Source organism: Loxodonta africana, chromosome 6 (genome assembly GCF_030014295.1).
Source record: "Loxodonta africana isolate mLoxAfr1 chromosome 6, mLoxAfr1.hap2, whole genome shotgun sequence".
Lineage (NCBI taxonomy): Eukaryota > Metazoa > Chordata > Mammalia > Proboscidea > Elephantidae > Loxodonta > Loxodonta africana.
Genome location: NC_087347.1, coordinates 11,729,044 through 11,743,520, shown reverse-complemented (window position 1 = coordinate 11,743,520; position 14,477 = coordinate 11,729,044). Strand labels below are relative to the sequence as shown.

Below are 14,477 nucleotides of genomic sequence, written 5' to 3'. Positions count from 1 at the left end.
ACTTGGGGGCAGCAGGGGATGTGGGTGGGGGTGCGATGGGCTGGGGGATGCACCTCCATTTTGTGGACTGCGGAGGTATGTTGAGAGAGTGGCTCAGGTGGGCTTCAGTTAAGGCTGTGGGTGGTGGAGAGGTCAGCAGACTTCTTGGGGTCCAGCCCTTAAGGAGATGGGCATATTGCCAGGTTCGGTGAAGGATATCCCCTTCATTCCTGTGAACCTGGCTCTGAGCCAGGCACGGTCCAGGTGTTCCAGGTGAGGGAGGAGTAAAGGGCTGGAGATGTTCCGTAACTTGCCCAAGGTCATGCTGCTTTTGAGGGCCTATACACCACACCAGCCTTTCACACAGCAGGTGACATCGTGGCTCGTCCTTGAGTACAAGGACATTGCTGTGCTTGTCATGGTGCCTAAACAATTGGTAGCCATTCTTGGTGGTTCTGGGCTGAGGTTTGGCATGATGGCCACGTTCTACAGAGAAGGGAAGAGTGAGAAACAGCCCATAGGCTCAGCTGATGTGGACCCCAGGGATGGGACCAGTAACCTGCCCCAGGGTCAACGTGTGTACCTGCACCTGTGTTTTCTAGAATGTTCTGTCAGTACCCTGTAAGGGATGGAAAAGGCTCAGTGAAAGTGTGAAGACACGCCTCGTTCTTAAATCTAAAGATGATTTGCAAACACTTCGAGTTTGCTTTTATTAAACTCAAAACCAAACCTGTTGCAATCGAGTCACTTCTGACTTATGGTGACCATGTGCATTATGTAGTAGAACTGCTCCATAGGATTTTCTTGGCTGTAATCTTTACAGAAGCAGATCGCTACTCCTGAGGTGCTGCTGGGTGGGTTCAAACCACCAACCTTTAGATGCCATTCAGGAACTCACAGTAGCTAGTCTGAATGCAACCCAATCACAAAATACCAACAGGATTTTTTTTTTTTAAACTTTACAACATCAGACCTTTTGGGAACCTAAACGTGGCAACATAGCCAGGTAGATTCTGGAAAGAGGAAAGAACTCGTCGATTTGATTCCAACTCAGCAACCCTGTAAGACAGAATAGGACTACCCCATAGGGTTTCCAAGGAACGGCTGGTGGATTTGAACTGCCAAACTTTTGGTTAGCAGCTGTAGCATTTAACCTCTGCACCACCAGGGCTCCAAAAATATCAAAACTAGGGAGGTACATTTTTGCATGTCAAGTCAATTTTATCATATTTTAAAATTACGAAGTATTTATTATCTAAAAACTAACCAAACCCATTGCCATCAAGTCAATTCCAACTCATAGTGACCCTGTAGGACAGAGTAGAACTGACCCATAAAGCTTCCAAGGAGCACCTGGTGGGTTCAAACTGCCAATCTTTTGGTTAGCACTTAACCACTATGCCACCAGCGTTTCCATTTAGCGTCCATAAAGTATTATGTATGTTATATATAAAGGAACGAACAAATTTGTCTTGGAAGAAGTACAGCCAGAATGCTTCTTAAAAGCAAGGATGGTGAGACTTCACCTCGTGTATGCTTCTTAAAAGCATGGATGGTGAGACTTCCTCTCGTGTACTTTGGACATGTCATCAGGAGGGCCAGTCCCTGGAGAAGGACATCAGGCTTGGTAGACAGTCAGTGAAAAAGGAAGACCCTCAATGAGATGGATTGACACAGTGGCTGCAACAATGGGCTCAAGCATAACAACCATTGTGAGGGTGGCACAGGACCAGGTAGTGTTTTGTTCCGTTGTACATAGGGTTGCTATGACTCAGAACTGACTCGACAGCACCTAAGGACAACAATATGTAAATGATTAGTATGCGAGTTAATGAAGCATAATGATCAGTGTGTACATGGAAACAAGACTGCCAAGAAGACCATTGAAATTCCCTGTACACTCCTCTCCCTTTGCCGCGGCTGACAAACTGCCCCGGAACTCAGTGGCCTGAAACAGCAGTGTATTCTTTCTCCTGATTCTGTGGGCTGACAGTTGGGCTGGATGACAGCAGCTCCACGTGGGGTAGCTGCATTCAGCTGGGCGCTTGGCTGGGGCTGGAGCATCCAAGTTGGCCTCTTCACACGTGACCTCTCATTCAACAGGCGAGCCTGGCCATGGCGACAGCTGGGCAACTGAGCACCAAGAAGGGGAAGCAGAAGCTGCCAGCCCTCCCGGAGCATGAATTCCTCTACTGGTCAAAGCAAGTCACAAACCAGCCTGGATTCAAGGAGAGGGGAAATAGACCACCTCTAAAAAAACCAACCCAAACCCATTGCCGTCGAGTCGATTCCGACTCGATAGGACAGAGTAGAACTGCCCCATAGGAGTGGCTGGTGGATTCGAACTGCCGACCTTTTGTTTAGCAGCCTGAGCTCAACCATTGCACCATCAGAGCTCCAGACCACCTCTAGGTGTGGGGAAAGAACCTTGGTGGCGCAGTGATTAAGCACTGAGCTGCTAACCAAAAGTTCAGTGATTTGAACCCACCAGCAGCTCCACAAGAGAAAGATGGAGCAGTCTGCTTCTGTAGAGCTCACAGCCTTGGAAACCCTATGGGGCAGTTCTACTCGGTCCTACAGGGTTGGTATGAGTCGGAATCGACCTGGGTGGCAATGGGGTTGGTTTTGTTTGCTTTGTTTTAGATGTGGTGAGGGAGTCCTGGGCAATGCAAAGGGCTAACGCACTCAGCTGTAAACCAAAAGGTTAGTAGTTGGAGTCTACCCAGAGTTGTCTCCGAAGAAAGGCCCGGTGATTTCCTTCTGAAAAGTAAGCCTTTGAAAACCCTATGGAGCACAGTTCTACTCAGACACATGGGGCTGTCATGAATCAGAATCAACTCCACTGTTTTGTTTTTTTTTAATGTGGGAGGAGGAAGCACGCGTGTTCAGGGATGGAAGGAATCAATGGCAGCCATATTTGGAGGCTACTTCATCACCCCAGCTCCCTAACCTTCCCCAACTCTGCCTCAATATCCTGTGAGGGACATAGAAGTCAGTTGCCATGGAGTCGATTCAGACCCCACGTGTATCAGTGTAGAACTGTACTCCATAGGGTCTTCAATGGCTGATTTTTTGGAAGTAGATCACCAGGCTTTTCTTCCAACGTGCCTCTGGGTGTACTCAACTGCCAACATTTTGATCAGCAGCTGAGCGTGTTAACCATTTCCACCACCTGGCCACTCCATGACAGACATAAAAGACACGCTTTATTATTTTTATTTATTTATTTTTATTGTGCTTTAGATGAAGGTTTACAGAACAAACTAGTTTCTCATCGAACAGTTAGTACACGCATTGTTCTATGACATTGGTTAACAACCCCACAACGTGTCAACACTCCCTTCTCAACACTGGGTTCCCTATTACCAGGTTTCCCGTTCCCTTCTGCCTTCCAGTCCCTGCCCCAGGGCTGGTGCACCGCTTTAGTCTTGTTTTGTTCCATGGGCCTGTTCAATCTTTGACTGAAGGGTGAACCTCAGGAGTGACCTCATTACTGAGCTGAAAGGGTATCTGGGGCCATACTCTCAGGGTTTCTCCTGTCTCTGTCAGGCCAGCAAGTCTACTCTTCCTTTTTGAGTTAGAATTTTGTTCTACATTTTTCTCCAGCTCTGTCGGGGACTCTCTATTGTGATCCCTGTCAGAGCAATCAGTGTTGGTAGCCGGACACCATCTAGTGGTACTGGACTCAGTCTGGTGGAGGCCGTGGTAGATGTGGTCCATTAGTCCTTTGGACCAATCTTTCCCTTGTATCTTTAGTTTTCTTCATTCTTCCTTGCTTCTGAAGGGGTGAGACAAGTGGAGTATCCTAGATGGCCTTTCACAAGCTTTCAAGAGCCCAGATGCTACTCGCCAAAGTAGAACGTAGAACATATTCTTTATAAACTATGCTATGGTTATGTCAATTGAGCCAGATGTTCCCCAAGATCATGGTCCCCACAGCCCTCAGCCCAGCAATGTGGTCCATCAGGGAGTTTGGATGAAGACACACTCTATTCTTAGATCTAAAGACAGCCTTGAAAATAAGTCCATTTTCCTCGTATTAGCTAATTTCCTTTTGTTAGCCAATTTAGGTAACTCCTATCCTGGGTTTCCCTTTCCTTTATGGTTGTGCCGCGTTTCTATGAACCCCTAAATAGTATCTTGTGACATTTTGCTTGGATTTGAACATAACGGTGGCAACAAAATACATGTGTATTGACTGACTTTCTCTTCTCAACCTTGTATTTCTAAGATTCATCCATGCTGATGCCTATGGTAGTGTTTAATTCATTTTTCCTGCTGTATGTTAATCCATTATGTAAATGTACAGTTTACTCGCTTATTCTCATAACAGTGAATATTTGAGTTGTTCCTAACTGTTTGCAATCACAATGCTTCCATGAACGTTTCTTATATCAACTTCCTGGCGCACCTGTGCAAGGAGTTGTCTGTTGTATATGCCTGGAAGTGGCATCATTGGGTCACATGGTGTGCAAATATTCAACTTGGCGAATTCTACCCAATTGTTTTTCAAGGAACTGAACCAGTTTACACTCCCACCTGTGCTGCATAGACGTTCTCCTTGTCCTGATCCTTGGCGGCCCTTAATGTTAACAACCTTTAGGATTTTGGCCAATCAGTTGAGGGTAAAATGGAATTTCATTACTATTTTAATTTTTATTTCCCTGATTATTATTAAAGCGGAACAAGCTTTACTGTGTTTATTGGACATTCAAATCTCCTTTCCTATAAAATCCCTGTTGGTGTTCTTTTGCCAATTTTCTTGTTACATGCTTGCCTTAGTTATCAAGTGCTGCTATAACAGAAATTCCACAAGCGGATGGCTTTAACAAGGCGAAATTTATTCTCCCACAGTTTAGGAGGCTATAAGTCCGAGTTCTGGATGCCAGCTCCAGGGGAAGGCTTTCTTTTTCTGTTGGCTCTGGAGGAAGATCCGTGTAATCAATCTTCCCCTGGTCTAGGAGCTTCTCAGCGCAGGGACCCCGGGTCCGAAGGATGCACTGCCCTCTTGGTTCCTCATTCTTGGCATTAGGAGGTCCCTCTCCTCTCTGCTTGCGTCTCTCTTTTATATCTCGAAAGGGATTGACTGAAGATACAACCTAACCCTATAGATTGAGTCCTGCCTCATTAACATGACTACCTCTAATCCTGCTTCATTAACACATAAGAAAAATCAGATCACAAAATGGTGGACTACCACACAGTATTGGGCACCATGCCCCGGCCAAATTAACACACATTTTTGGGGGGACACAATTCAATTCATAACAATGCTTTATGTTTGTCTTATTGGTTTGTAGGAGTTCCTTATGTATATATATGTTTTATGCAATTCTTTATCTATTTTGCTGTTAATTGCCTAATTGTGTGACTTGTCTTTTCACTTTCTTTGTATTCTCTTTGATGAGGAAATTATTTAGTGTAGTCAAATATGTCAGCTTTTTTCTTTACAGTTAGGACTTTTTGTGTCCGTGTCAGAAATCCTTCTTATCCCAAGGTTGTAGAGATATTCTCTTATATTTTTCTTCTAATAGTTTTAAAGTTTTGTATTTTACATTCAAGTCTTTTAAGCCCCCTGGACTTAATTCCTAGGTATGGTGTGAGGTAGGGATAACCATTTGTTTGGGGACTTTTTTATTTTCCTCACTGAGATGGAGTCTATGTCTGCAAAGATCAAATGTTCAAATGTGTGAGGTATATTTCTGGGCTTTCTTTTCTGTCCTACTGGGTCTATCCCTTGTATAACCACACTTAAAATAAGTCTTGATATCTGGTTGTGCGAGTCTTCTACCTTGATCTACTTTAGCAGTGTTTTGCCTATTTTTGGCCCTTTATTCCTGCATATACATTTAATAAACAATTCATCATGTTTCATGAAAATTTCTGTAGATGTTTTCATCAGGTTTGTATTAAATCTATAGATCCACTTGGGGAGAACTGAAATCATTGTAATATTGAGTGTTCTGATTCATGAACGTGGTATTTAAAAAATTTATTTAGATCTTTAATATCTTCTAATACAGTTTTATGAAGAGCTGGTGGCACAGCAGTTAAGATCTCAGCTGCTAACGTGAAAAGGTCGGCGGTTTGAATTCACCAACCACTCCTCGGAAACCCCCTGGGGCAGTTCTACTCTGTCCTATAGGGTCAATATGAGTCAGAATCAACTCGATGGCAGTGGGCTTTTGGTAAATACATGTCATGGATTGAATTGTGTCCCCCCAAAATATCTGTCAACTTAGCTGGGCCATGAGTCCCAGTATTGTGTGATTGTCCACCATTTTATGCAATTTCCCTGTGTGTTGTAAATCCCATCACTATGATGAAATGAGATGTATTAGTGGCAGCTGTAATGATGAGATATACAAGATTAGATAGTGTCTTAAGCCAATCTTTTTGAGATATAAAAGAGAGAAGCAAGCAGAGAGACATGGGGACCTCATACCACCAAGAAAGCACTGCTGGGAGCAGAACGTGTCCTTTGGACCTGAGGTTCCTACACTGAGATGCTCCCACACCAAGGGAAGCTTGATGATGACGACCTTCCTTCAGAGCTGACAGAGAGAGAAAGACTTTGCCTGGAGCCGGTGCTTACTTCTAGCCTACTGAACTGTGAGAGAATAAAATTTTCTTTATTAAGGCCATTCATTTGTGGTATTTCTGTTACAGCAGCACTGGATGACCAAGACAGAATTTGGTACTGAGAAAGCGGGGTGCTGCTGTAACAGATACCTAAAATGTCGAAGCAGTTTTGAAACTGTGAATGGATAGAGAACCAGCAGCGGCACAGATGCGGCAGCAGCAGAGAACCAGCAGCAGCAGAACCAGGAGACCAGCGCGAGATGGCGCTGGAGCCAACCCACGGAGCTAGAGAACTGAGTTCCTGTGCGCAGAAGGCTTCCTGGTGGAGTATGGTGCCTCCGGGCACTTATCTGTGGAGCTACAGAGTTTTAGAACACTTGCCCCAGCAGGGCAGATGTGGGTATGAGGCCCAAGGAGCCGAGAGGCCAAGATACCAGGAAGCAGAAGCTGAAGAGACAAGGAACACAAGAAGCAGAGCTGCCTTAGTCTCAGAAGGTATGGCTGCGACCTCTGGGGTTTCAAAGGGTAGAGCTATGGCTTCTGGTGTTTCTAAGGGTGGAGTTGCCACTCAGATGAACTAGGAGAATGGTGGGCCTAAAGCAGAGGGAGCAGAATTGCTGTCCCAGTGGGCCTGGAAGGTGGAGCTGAAGCCCAGAGCCGAGGGGCCTCCACTCAGAATCCGCAGAGTGTGGCCAATACCTAGAGTCTGGAGGGCAGGGCTGTTGTGTAAATGGTCTCAGAGAACAGAGGGTTATTTTCAAGCCTTGAGGGCTAATATAATGTGTTCTGCTGACTTGCTTGGTGCCTGTTATTCCTTCTTTTCCTCCAATTTCTCCCATTTGTAATGGAAATGTCTAGCTCGTGCCTGTTCTGCCATTGTACTTTTGGAAGAGATAATCTATCTGTATTCTAGATTTCACAGATGAGGAAGAATTTTTGGATTTTGAACTCAAAATTGATTTAAGACTTTTGCTGTGATACGGTGGGGTGAATATATTTTACATGTGGCAAGGACATGAATTTTGGGGGCCCAAAGGGTAGAATGTCATGGATTGAATTGTGTCCCCCCAAAATATCTGTCAACTTAGTTGGGCCATGAGTCCCAGTATTGTGTGATTGTCCACCATTTTATGCAATTTCCCTGTGTGTTGTAAATCCTATCACTATGATGAAATGAGATGGATTAGCAGCAGTTATATTGATGAGATATTCAAGATTAGATAGTGTCTTAAGCCGATCTCTTTGAGATATAAAAGAGAGAAGCAAGCAGAGAGACAGGGGGACCTCTTACCACCAAGAGAGTAGCGCAGGGAACAGAGTGCAACCTTTGGACCTGAGGTTCCTGCACTGAGATGCTCCCAGACCAAGGGAAGACTGACGACAAGGACCTTCCTCCAGAGCCAACAGAGAGAGAAAGCCTTCCCCTGGAGCTGGCACTTACTTCTAGCCTACTGGACTGGGAGAAAATAAATTTCTCTTTGTTAAAGCCATCCACTTGTGGTATTTCTGTTACAGCAGCACTAGATGACCAAGACAATACAGTTTTATACTTTTCTTAGTAGAGATCTTGCAAATCTTTTGTTAGATGGATTCCTACATCCCCTATATTTGTTGTTATGATTTATAACTCTTTGTTGCTAGTGTGTAGAATGTAATTTATTTTTGAATATTGATCCAGCAAACTTGCCAAGCTGTCATTCTTATTCTAATAAGTTATCTGAGGGTTCCTTTGTGTTTTCTATGTAAGTAATTGTATTCATTATAAATACATTTTAATTCTTTTGTTCAAATAATTAAAACCTTTCTTGTTCTTGTCCTTCCCTGGCTAGGAGCTCCAGTACCATAGTGATAGCCAAAAGTCTTGTTTATTCTTGATTATGTAGGGAATTCACCATTGAGTATAGTTTTAGCAACAGGTGTTAGGAGAATACCCTTTTAGAGGTTGTCTTAGTCATCTAGTGCTGCTATAACAGAAATACCACAAGTGAATGGCTTTAACAAAGAGAAATTTATTCTCTCACAGTTTAGGAGGCTCGAAGTCTGAATTCAGGGTGCCAGCTCCAGGGAAAGGTTTTCTGTCGGCTCTGGGGGAAGCTCCTTGTTATCAGTCTTCCCCTAGTCTAGGAGCCTTTCAGCACAGGGACCCCAGATCTAAAGGACACGCACTCCTGGCTCTGCTTTCTTGGTGGTGTGAGGTTCCCCTGTCTCTCTGCTCGCCTATCTCTTTTATATCTCAAAAGAGGTTGACTCAAGACACAGCCTAATCTTGTAGATTGAGTCCTGCTCATTAATATAACTGCTACTAATCCCACCTCATTAACATCATATAGATAGGATTTATAACATGTAGGAAAATCACTTCAGATGACAAAATGTGGACAGTCCACAATACTGGGAATCAAGGTCTAGCCAAGTTGACAGATATTTTGGGGGAACACAATTCAATCCATGACAGAGGTTCAAGAAGTTCTCTTCTATTTCTAGTTTTCAGAGAGTTACTTTTAGTCAGGGGTGGATGTTGAATTATTTTATCAAATATTTTTCTGCATCTCTTGATATGATCGTGTGATTTTCCCCTTTAATCTGTTAATATGGATAACATTAATAACCAATTTGGTCATGATGTACTGTCTTGTATTCTGTTGAGGAGTTTCAGGCATATGTTTATTATTAAGATGGGCCTGTAATTTCCCTTTCTCTTACTCTCTTTGTCTGGCTTTTGTGTAAAGTTATGCTGGCCTCACAGAATGAGTTGGGATGATTTGTTCTGTGGGTTTTTGTTGTTGTTTTGGTTCAATAACAGTCTTCTCAAGAATGTACAAGGTCTCTTGTACCAGTCATAAGAATAAATTGGTCCGACAATATCGAATTTTAAACTGCAATATCGTTGTTTTATCATTTTCACGGCTAGGCATTTTCTCCTACAGAGAAACTCAAACAGCATACAAAAATATACGCACAAGGACATTTATTGTAATAGCGAGAAACTGAAAACAAATGTCTCTCAGTTGGGAACTTGGTTAAAAAAAAAAAGAGAGAGTACAATATTTTGTTGCCATTACATGCAATGAGGCAGATCTCTTTGTGCTGGTGTATAAAGCTCTCCAACGCCTGTAATTGGGGTAAAGCAGGTGGCAGAGCAAGAATACAGACAGAGCTCAATGCCGTTTGAGAATTTTGAAAAGACTGCTATATGGGTGTTTGTACGCTCTTTCTGGAAGGATGCTCGAAGCCTTGGTACATCAGTTACCTCTGGAGAGGGGATGGTGAGGAGCTGTAGGCCTTTAGAGCCTTCATATCATGGAGATGTATTCTTTCCATCGCTGGTGTGTGTGTGTCGGTGGATGTATATCCTACTCCTGGGAGTGAGGAGGCCTGCCTGCTGAGGAGATATCCTCACTTGCAGCTAACTGCGCACAGTGTCACCCATTTCCCCTCCAGCCCTTGAAGTGTCACCCACTTCAGCAAGAAAGCCCTGTATTAGGCCCGAATTTGGCCTGGAGAATAAAGCAGTTGGAAATGTTAAAAAAAAAGAAAAAAAAATTTTTTTTTTTTTTTAAGTCGACATAAATAGGAAGCTCTGTAACCTCCTGCAAGTGTTGCCATGGAAACCAGCGCCTGGGCAGTCTCCATGGAGACGGTTCTCAGCCCTGTGCCTGAAGGAGCTACCACCCACTGGAGTCTTATGATGTCACAGAGCTTCAGTAAGTGCTCAAGGAGGGAAGAGGAGGCTGGGCCCTGCCCACCTGGGGTGCCTGGTGTGGGCTCCAGGAAGGAGAAAGCCCATCCCCCTGGGGGCATGCTCCTATGGGGAGGCCTTGTGTGTCCGAGGCAGACCACCCACAGCAGGGCATGCAGTGTCCCCAGAGTGAGGAGGAGGCCATGTCTGTAAAGTCTGCCATTCACCACAGGTGGGGGCTGTACAGCCGTGCTGGGGTAATACAGTCTCTAGTCTCCAATTTACTCCTTTTACAAAATGGAGGACTCCCTGGATGGTGCGAATCGCTAAGCTCTCAGCTACTCACGGAAAGGTCGATGATTTGAAGCCACTTAAAGGTGCCTCAGAAGGAAGGCCTGGGGATCTCTTCTGAAACATTACAGCCATCGAAAACTCTACAGAGCACTGTTCTACTCCAACACACATGGGGGCACCATGAGTCAGAATCGACTCCATGGCAGCTGGTTTGGTTCTGGGTTTTAGAAAATGGAGAGATTGGATTCAGTCACTCCGAAGGCCTGTTCCAGCTCTGATGGTGTGGTTTTCATGTGGTGTGCCCACGTGGGGTTCAGACCTGGCTGGAGGCAGCCAGAGGAAGGAGAGATCAAGCAGGGGTCAGGGGAAGCTTCCTGGAGCTTCAACTGAGCTTTGGAGGGTGGTGAGGAGGAATAAATGAAAGAGGAGAGAAGTGAGCTTTCTGTGGGTAGTGGGCCTGGGTGCAGGGCATGAGAGGCCTGGCTCCTGGGCTGACTTTCCTGAGGGTGGGTGTCTTCATTATCTGTTGTTCATTGTTAGGTGCTGTGAGTCAGTCCTGACTCATAGCAAGCCTACGTACAACAAAACGAAACACTGCGGGTCCTGCACCATTCTCATGCCAGACACTTCATTTATTCATTTCTTTCTTGTCTCAAGGATGAGCATGAATTTCATGGCCACACACTCAGACCGTGCAAAAAACTATTTTTCTATAATCATCTATTTTCTATAACAATCTGTTTTTCAAACCTCCATTTAGTTGGTGGCAGAAAATGTAATCTTGGTCATTTCTGGGTAAACTCGGTAATTACTTCATTTCTAAGTTGAGTTAATGAAGGGTTCACTCTAGGGGTAGATATTGTGGCTCTCCCCCCACAGGGCTCAGCATCCAAATGGCCTTCCCGTATTTGATGTCTTCCTCACTGTGAGAGGGTGAATGTATTTTTGCATGCTGAAGGGCATGAATTTGGAGGGTGGGGCAAAGGATGGAATGTTATGGATTGAATTGTGTCCCCCAAAAGATGCGTTGGAATCCTAACCCCGGTTGCTATGAGTCAGATCAGAATCGACTCGACAGCGCTGGTTTTTTTTTTTTTATACCTATGGATGTAATCCCATTTGGGAATAGGGTTTTCTCTGTAACATTAACGAGGCCACATCAGGTAGGCTGTATTGTAAACTTTTGAGTGGTAAAAAGAGCAGATTAGGCACAAAGACAGGCCAGCATAAATGAGGGACAGAGAGGCTACATGGAGATCACCAAGGAATCGAGGAATGCGGGGATCACAGAAGCTGAGACAAGGGCTTTCCCCCAGAGCAGATAGAGAGAGCCTTCCCTAGAGCTAGTGCCCTGGATTCACGTTTCTAGCCTCCTGAACTGTGAGAAAATACACTTCTGTTCCTTAAGACCACCCTTTTGTGGTATTTCTGTTATAGCAGCACTAAGAAACTAAGACACCCACCAAAAGGAGCTTTGATGGGAGGCAGTGGTCCCTCCTATTAAGGAGCCAGAATGTGGCTTTCCCAGCCACCTTGTAGGTGGAATCAGGTGTGTGGTCCAGGCTCAGCCAGTCCATATGACTACCTGAACCATGACTCGAGGACAAGTGATTCAGGTAGCGGGACATCCTGGCAGAGGCCTGGTGACAGCAACGCCCAGAGTCCTGGGGTGGCAGGGAGGTGGGGGGGCAGTCCTCTTCGTGGCTCTGCAGCCTAGTTTGGACTGTGGTTCCCTTTGTTGCCTGCCAATTGCTGAGCCCATTTCTCCAGCCCACCCTGTGTCCTGTCAGTAAATTCCTTTCTGCTTAAATGAGCCAGAACTGTCTCTGTTGCTGTATAACAGTTTTATTGAGCAAGAGAGCCTTGTAGGGTATAATTAGAAAACAATTTAATTCTTTCTTCCCCACTTCCTTTTCAAACCTGCCCTGTGGGGCTGCTTCTCTCCCAACCGTGGATGAAATCTAGAGTGGGTTACTTGGTTTTTCTGGTTAATCCAAGATAATAAAAATTCCTTAAGGCACTTGTAGCTACAAAAAGCTGATTTCAGTCGTTAAAATGTCTAGTTATGAAAAATAGTCGAATTTCGAAACTTCACCTGACGCTAAAGCTGCTCCCCTCTACTATCTCAGACCCGCTGTGCAGTGGACAGGGAGAGTCTGGACAGCCTCTTCTCTGGTCTGGTACTGTCTTGGTTACCTACTGCTCCTGTAACACAAGATAGCACAAGTGGGTGCTTTGGGAAAAAAAAAAGTTACCGTTGAGTCAATCTTCACTGTCTCTGACTGTCATGCTCTCCTCTCTGACTTCTTCATCCCTCAGCTTGTGGGATCTTTATCTAGACTTGGAGGGGGAGATATGGGAAGAAGGGAAAGGACGAAAACTTCGTCAGGTCTACACATAGTTTAGGCCCTGCAAGCTCCCCAGTGAGCATCGGTCTTAGTTTTTTAGTGCTGTAGCAGAAAGACGTAGATGGCTTTAACAAACAAATTTATTTTCTCACAGTTTTCAATGGCTGATTTTTCAGAAGCAGATCACCAGGGCTTTCTTCCAAGGCACCTCTTGGTGAACTCGAATTTCCAACCTTCCAGCTAGCAGGCAAGTGCATAACAAATTGGGCCACTCAGGGACTGGTTTTAAAGACCAGAAATTTATTTTCTCACAGTTCAGGAGGCTAGAATGTGGAATTCCGGGTGTGGCCCTAAGGGGAGGTCCTTCCTTGTCTATTTCAGCTTCTAGTAGCTGCCAGCAACCCTTGGCATTCCTGGGTTTATAGATGTGCCTGTCTCTGTTGTCCGTCTTCCTCTTCCCCGTCTAAGTGTGTCCACGTCACTTTGGCTCCTTTTATAAGATACTTCTGAGTGATTAAGTTTAGGACCCACCCTACTTTGGTATGACCTCATTAACGTAACGAAAGAAAACCCCTATCTCCAAACAAGGTCCTAGTCATAGGTACAGGGATTAGGACTTCCACATTTGTTTTGGGAGGTGGGTGGCACCATTCAATCCAAACACCTACCTTCTGCTTTTACCCTTCCCTCTCACTAGGCTACCTCAGGCTTCCCCAGGGTATGAGCAATGGGGGTGTTGATGGAAGGCAGGGAGGAGAGACGGGCAGGAGGGTCAGACCAGCCCTGGTTATCTGTTTCCACTCTGTTGGGGAGACACTCCAGGGAAGTCTTTGGTTCTCCTACCTCACCTCCTGCTGTACCACAGTGCAGGTGGCCCCTCCTCCAGCTTCAGCCTTCTTGGGCTGGATCGAAGTCAACCAGGTGAGCTTCTGAATCACTCACACATCCTTTTTTTTTTTTTTTCCAGAATTATTTGTTGTGTTTTAGGTGAAAGTTTACAAATCCAGTCAGTCTCTCATACAAAAAGTTATACACACCTTGCTGTATACTCCCAGCTGCCCCCCTCTTAATGAGACAGCACACTCCTTCTCTCCACCCTGTATTGCCCATGTCCATTCAACCAGCTTCTGTCCCCCTCTTCCTTCTCATCTCGCCTCCAGACAGGAGCTGCCCACATAGTCTTATGTGTCTACTTGAACCATGAAGTTCACTCCTCACCAGCATCATTGTCTATCTTATTGTCCAGGCCAATCCCTGTCTGTAGAGTTGGTTTCGGGAATGGTTCCAATCTTCAGCTATCAAAGGGTCCAGGGACCATGACTGTCAGGGTCTCTCTGGTTTCAATCAGACCATTAAGCCTGGTCTTTTTACGAGAATTTGAGATCTGTATCCCACTATTCTCCTGCTCCATCAGGGATTCTCTGTTGTGTTCCCTGTCAGGGCAGTGATGGGTGGTAGCCGGGCATCATCTAGTTCTGGTCTCTGGCTGATAGAGTCTCTGGTTTATGTGGCCCTTTCTGTCTCTTGGTCACACATCCTTTGATTCTACAAACTCCAGCAGCTGGGCTGTGCCTGGCACAGTCACCTCTCCTTGC

The 14,477-nt window shown here is 45.1% G+C and overlaps 1 long non-coding RNA gene across 1 annotated transcript in view; it reads left to right on the top strand.

Moving 5' to 3' along the window:
- Positions 1-38: 38 nt before the first annotated feature.
- Positions 39-14,477, top strand: part of LOC111752758 (uncharacterized) — a 54,392-nt gene continuing 39,953 nt past the window's right edge. The window contains exon 1 of the long non-coding RNA XR_010322209.1: positions 39-7,056. This is a non-coding gene — a long non-coding RNA (uncharacterized LOC111752758). The remainder of the gene's footprint in view (positions 7,057-14,477) is intronic.